This window comes from Ceratotherium simum, chromosome 15, assembly GCF_057802395.1.
Source record: "Ceratotherium simum simum isolate JZ-2026a chromosome 15, ASM5780239v1, whole genome shotgun sequence".
Taxonomy (NCBI): domain Eukaryota; kingdom Metazoa; phylum Chordata; class Mammalia; order Perissodactyla; family Rhinocerotidae; genus Ceratotherium; species Ceratotherium simum.
The window spans coordinates 4,219,460-4,225,583 of NC_141914.1; the positions used below are offsets into that span (position 1 = coordinate 4,219,460).

Consider the following 6,124-nt stretch of genomic DNA (forward strand, 5'->3'; position numbering starts at 1 on the left):
CTGCAGTGCTGAAGCCACATTCTTATAAGCCATCCCTATGTGGAATTTTTATATTTTAATTTAAATTCTCTGCTGGTTTTGTTGCTTCTGTACATATGACAATATTTCAGAATATAGTTTGCAATCATATACGTATTCCCAAAGACCCATGGAAATGACTCCTTCGTGTATATATCACAATTCTGTATTTTAGGAGAGAATATTCCAGATGTTGTAAAAACCTCTCCACTTTCCTGTTGTTGCATTCTACCTATCTCCTACTCATTTCCCCATATTCTTTGAGACTTTGACCCCAGGCTCATGATTTTCTTCTCCAACCCATTGACGGTTCATGTGGATAAGTTACTCAAACCCCAGATATCTCTAATCAATAACTTTCTCCATCTGTTACGTCCTGGACATGTCACCATGCAAATTGCTCCAGCTCTAAAAATCACTAATTAAACTCCCTCACTCCCATCACAACCTCTAATCTTTTTAGTTTACTTACATGTAAATTATTCTACCCTTTTGGTCTCTCCAGTTCATTGACTCTTCATTTTTATCTTATCTCCTTTTTTCTCTCCCTTCAGGTCAGATTACACTATCCAGAATTTCAGTGATTATCCTGATAAAACCATTGAATTTTTGACCTCTTTTTCTCAGAAAAGTGTAATCCTCTATCAACTCAACCATCTGCTTTGGAAGAAAGGTCTCACTATAAATTTAGAAACACAAACCTTATCTTTTTCTCTGGTCAACTTGCCTTCCTACTTTTTTCAAAGGTCATTTCAAACTTTCGTTTCTATCCTCAAACTGCAACTTATCTCTCAACCTTATACCATAGCTATTTATTTTTAGCTGATTTACTTCACAGAGAAAAAGAAAATCCACTTGAATAGAACCAGCTAAATTCCTGACCATCCAACCCACAAACCTACCTGCATCTTCATGCATCTTCTCCTCCTTCTGTCTGTGTTACTAGAGGAGGTGACGCTTTGACCAGAAGCACTTCTATCTTCTGGGCTCTGGGCTCCCATGCCCTCCTGTTTACTCTGGAACCTTTCATTTCCTCTGCTTCCCCCTCAATCATCTATCTTCCACTTCACTTAAGATCTTTCCCATCATCATTGCCTAGTCTTCCAAACATTCTTTGTTTCGTAAGTTTGAAAATCTATATTTATCAGTTATTTGAATTTCCTTTTCTGTGAAGGTTCTATTTATATATTTTTACCTACTTTCTATGGAATTATCTTTTCCTTATTGATTTATAGGATTCACCTGTAGATTCCAGACAGTATAAATGCTTTGTCAGCTAAATATTGCAATAAGTGTTCTTTGTAGCTTGACTTTTAGATTTGTTTATGGGGCCTTTTTTCATACTGGAGTTTTCATTTTACTGTAATCAAATTTAACAGGCTTTTCTTTTATGGTTTATGCTTTTTGTGTCTTTTTAAAAATTCTTTGTTTTCTGATATAATGAAAATATATTTCAATACTTTCTTTTAGAAAATTCAAAGTATTACTTTTTACATTAGGTCTTTAATTCACATAGATTTTTTTAAGAACAGTATAAACTAAGAATCTAATTTTATTTTTTTCTTAGACCTAATTATCCAAGCAACATTTATTCAACTGCTCAATTTCCATCCAAAGATTTGAAAAAGGAACTTAGTCATCTACCAGATCTCAATATTTATGTGTCTACATCTGCACTTTATTTTTTCGTCTCATTGGTTGATTTTCCATTCATGCATCAATATCACACTGCTTTTATATTATATTGCTATAGCTTTTTATATATCTTGATATCTGGTAGAGTGAGTTCCTCCACCATTTCCTTCTCAAAACTCTTTTACCTCTCGTTGGCTGATTGTGCTTTTATTTGAATTTAGTTGTCCATTTGTCAAATCATAAGGAATTTTATTAGATTTTTTTAGAATTGCGCCAAATTTATAGATTAATTTTGGATGAGTTGACACCTTTATGATATTGTTGGTTCCCAGCCATAAACATGATAAACTGTTTTTATTTCTTTTGGTCTTCTTTTTATGTATTTCAAGAATATATATTTTACTTTTATCACCAAAGTTATTGTATGTCTTTTTACATTCTGATGTTTCATTTTATCCTCATTCACTTTAAATTGTTTTTGGTAATAAATAGGAATGTATCCAGTATCTCCCTAAATTCTCTTAATAGTGCTAATAGTTTGGTTGTACGTTTGCTTAGTCCGTATGTATGATAAGAGCATCTGTGACCAATGACAATTTTGTTATTCCTTTTTTGCCCATTTACTCCCTTCATCTTCCTTGCCTTGGCTCAAATATTCAAAAATATGTTAAAGATAAATAATAATAAAGAGGATCCTTATTTCTGACTAATGATATTTGTTGTAGAGTTTCGTCAATTATATTAGGTTTCAGGAAATTTCTTTCTCTTCTTAGTTTGCTAGAGTTTTTCACTAGAAATGGTTTTGAATTTTATTGAATGCTTCATTTTGCATCTGTTGAGATGGTATTATGGTTTTTATGTTTATTTGGTAACGCAGTAAATTAAAGTAATACATTTTCTGATGTTAAATCATTCTTGTACCTACAGGGTAAACTCAACATGTTAGAATTATTTTAATACATTGCTTGATTGGATTTGGTAATGTTTGTTTTGTATATTTGACTATTAAAAAACATTTTACATTTCCACATTTTACACCCTCAGTTTCTCTACATACTTGCCAACATTTGCTATTAGTAATCCTCCTGATTTTAGCCATTACAGTGGTATAAAATGGTATTCCATTGTGGCTTCAGTTAGCGTTTCACTGGTTAGTAACGATATTGAGCAGTTTTCATATACTTATTGCCCATTCAAGCATTTCCTTTCTGAAGCGCCTGTTCAAGACTCTTGTCCATTTTATGATGCTGTTTGTCTTTGTATTGAAGATTTGGAGGAATGTCTATATATACTGCATATGAGTCCTTTGTCAGATCTATGTACCTCTCCAGAAGCAATGGATAATTCCTGGAAACTGGGAAAGTGTTCTGCCTTTTCCACAGAGGCAGATGGGTTTTGCTTCTGCCTCTTCCTTCCAGGAGCAGACATTCTTTTCCTGGGCCCTGTAGGAAGGAGTATTTCCTGCCCCTTCTCCAGTTTCTTGAGGTTTTTGTTTCATAGGAGAGAAGGTTTCAACGACACATATAGGGTTTCATGCCTGTCTCCCAGTGGTAGTCACGGAATGTCCCTCACCTGCGTGTGTACATCACCAAGGAAAGCCCTCCCCAGGTGTTTGCTCTGCCTCAAATCTTCTTGTAAGCACCTTGTGGAGGCCCATTAAAAAAAAAATCTTGTAAGTGAATATGAACTACCTGAACTGCCCTTGTGTTTGTAATTCTTGGTTATTCTAAATTGATATGCTAGGCCACACTTAAATTTAATTAAATTTGTTAAATTTGAGCTGATTTCTTCTTATCTGCTTTTAAGGTGGCCTCTTTTTCCTCATAGCCTCTTCCAAAGTTGAAAGAGCGTGTGTCCCATCTATTTTTGGAGGGACTTGTTACTCTTTAGAACTCAGTTCACATGGTTACCTTGAAATCCCAGCTCTATGATGAGTTTTTAAAAAGTTATGATTTTGTAGATTGTGTGACTTTTTCTCATTTTTAGGGTGGGAGCAAATTCCCTTGTGGCTTTCTACACCTTAAGCATAAGTGAAGCCCCTTCTGAGATTTTGATTGGCATTGCCTTAACTCTGTGTTTCAACCTTGGGAAAATGGACATCTTAATAATAATTCATATTCCAATCCATGAACGTGGTACATCTTTAAATTTATTTAGGTTACTGTTAATTTCTTTCTGCATCGTTTTGTAGTTTTTAGTATACAGTCTTGCATCTCTTTTTGATATATTTTTTCCTAAGTAATTTTTGTTCTTACATGCTGTATTACATAGCTTTTTTTTTAAAGTTTGATTTTCGAATTGTTCATTGCTGGTATATAAAAATATAAATGATTTTCTTATATTGGCCATTAATTTATGAACTTCCTAAAATGCTTATTCTAATATTTTTGGAGGAGTCATTGAGATTTTCAATGTAAAAATGATGTTGTTTACCATAAAGATAACTTTACTTCTACTTTTTCATTTGTAAAGTCTTTCCCTCACTTTTTTCATGCTTTATTGCACTAGCTTGGATTACCAGTACAATGCTGAATAGGCATGGTGAGAGTGAACATACATTATTAACAATTATACGTGAAAAGTGTACATATTTTCATCATTAGGTATATTGTTAGCTGTAGATTTTTTTCATCAATGACTCTTATCAGACTTAGGATCCCTATTCTATGCCTAATTGTTATAAATTTCTACATGAATAAGTATCATATCTTGTCAAATGCTTTTCTGCATCCATTTAGATGGTCATATGATTTTGTTCTTTACTCTGCTAATATGATTTATTTTTTAATGTTAAACTGGCTTTTTATCTCTGGAATAAAACCCCAGTTGTTCATGATGTTTTAGCTTCAATTTGCTAATATTCTGTTAAGGACTCTTGGGTCTATGTACATAAAAGAAATTGGCTTGTAGTTATCTTTTCTTGTAACATCTTTGTCAGGTTTTGGAATCGGGATTATGCTGGCCTCATAAAACCAGTTGTGAAGTATTCTGTTATTCTCTATTTTATGAAAGAGTATTCTAAGATTGGTGTTATGTCTTTCTTAAATGTATAATCAAATTTATTAGTGAAACCACCTGGATCTGGAATTTTCTTTAAGGAAAATTTTTTTTATTATGAAATCAAATTCTTTAATATATATAAGGCTATTCAGATTTGCCGTTTATTCTTTTTTTTTTTTTTTTTTTGTGAGGAAGATCAGCCCTGAGCTAACATCCACGCTAATCCTCCTCTTTTTGCTGAGGAAGACTGGCTCTGAGCTAACATCTATTGCCAATCCTCCTCCTTTTTTTCTTTCCCCAAAGCCCCAGTAGATAGTTGTATGTCATAGCTGCACATCCTTCTAGTTGCTGTATGTGGGACCCGGCCTCAGCATGGCCGGACAAGCGGTGCGTCGGTGCGCACCCCGGATCCGAACCCGGGCCACCAGTAGCCGAGCGTGCGCATTTAACCACTAAGCCACGGGGCCTGCCCTTGTCATTTATTCTTGAGTCATTTTTGGTTTTCAAGGAATTTCTAGCTCATCTAAGGAATTTCAAGGGGATTTTCAAGGAATTTGTCTATCTCATCTAAGTCGTCATATTTCTTGGCATAACATTTTCCTCATTACCTTTTTCTTATCTTTTCAATTTCTATAAAATCTGTAGCAATGAACTCTCTTGGAAAACCACTTTCTGCCCTGTTGCCTGGCCTTCAGCCCTCAAAGCCTACTGCAGTGCATTGGGTGCAGTTGCAGAGGGTCAGAGAAAGAGAAAGACAGAGAGGGGGAGAGAGAGAGAGAGAGTTCTGACTCTCCTGCCTGGCCCCGATCTGTGGTGCAGAAAAGGGTTGGTGGCTGGGTGCAGGCTCTCTCTGTGGCTGGGGGTCCTCAGGATTCTAATGTATCATTCCAGACCACAGGTGGCTATCAGCAATTCGGTAATAGTCTGGAATGTCCTTGTGATGGATTCTTTTGTTTCTAACTGCTGTTCCATGGATGAAGCAGCTATAGGTTTCTTCTTTCAGATTTATGTGCATTCTCAGCTTTCTGATGGGTTTTTAAAACTGTCATTTTGTAGCTTAATCAGTTTGCTTCGTTATTAGCTGAGTTGTGTTTTTAAATAAACGTGGCAGAGAATTTCCTTTACTCAAAAACGATTCAAAAGGACAAATTTGGGGCTGATCCAGTGGTGTAGTGGTTAAGTTCACGTGCTTTGCTTCAGCGGCCCGGGGTTTGCTGGTTCAGATCCCAGGTGTAGACCTACGCATTGCTCATTAAGCCATGCTGTGGTGGCATCCCACATACAAAATAGAGGAAGATGGATACAGATGTTAGCTCAGGGCTAATCTTCCTCAGCAAAAAGAGGAAGATTGGCAACTGGTGTTAGCTGAGGAGCAATCTTTCTCACCAAAAAAAAAAAAAAAAAAGGACAAGTTTATTCTCTACCAGAATGTGCACTATCTAAAGGAAACAGTTTATTTTGGGGAAAAAAA

The 6,124-nt window shown here is 35.4% G+C and overlaps 1 long non-coding RNA gene across 1 annotated transcript in view; it reads left to right on the forward strand.

Moving 5' to 3' along the window:
* The window catches only part of LOC147915105 (uncharacterized), a 57,376-nt gene that overhangs the window by 28,340 nt on the left and 22,912 nt on the right, over positions 1-6,124 (forward strand). The gene's annotated exons all lie outside the window — the stretch shown is intronic.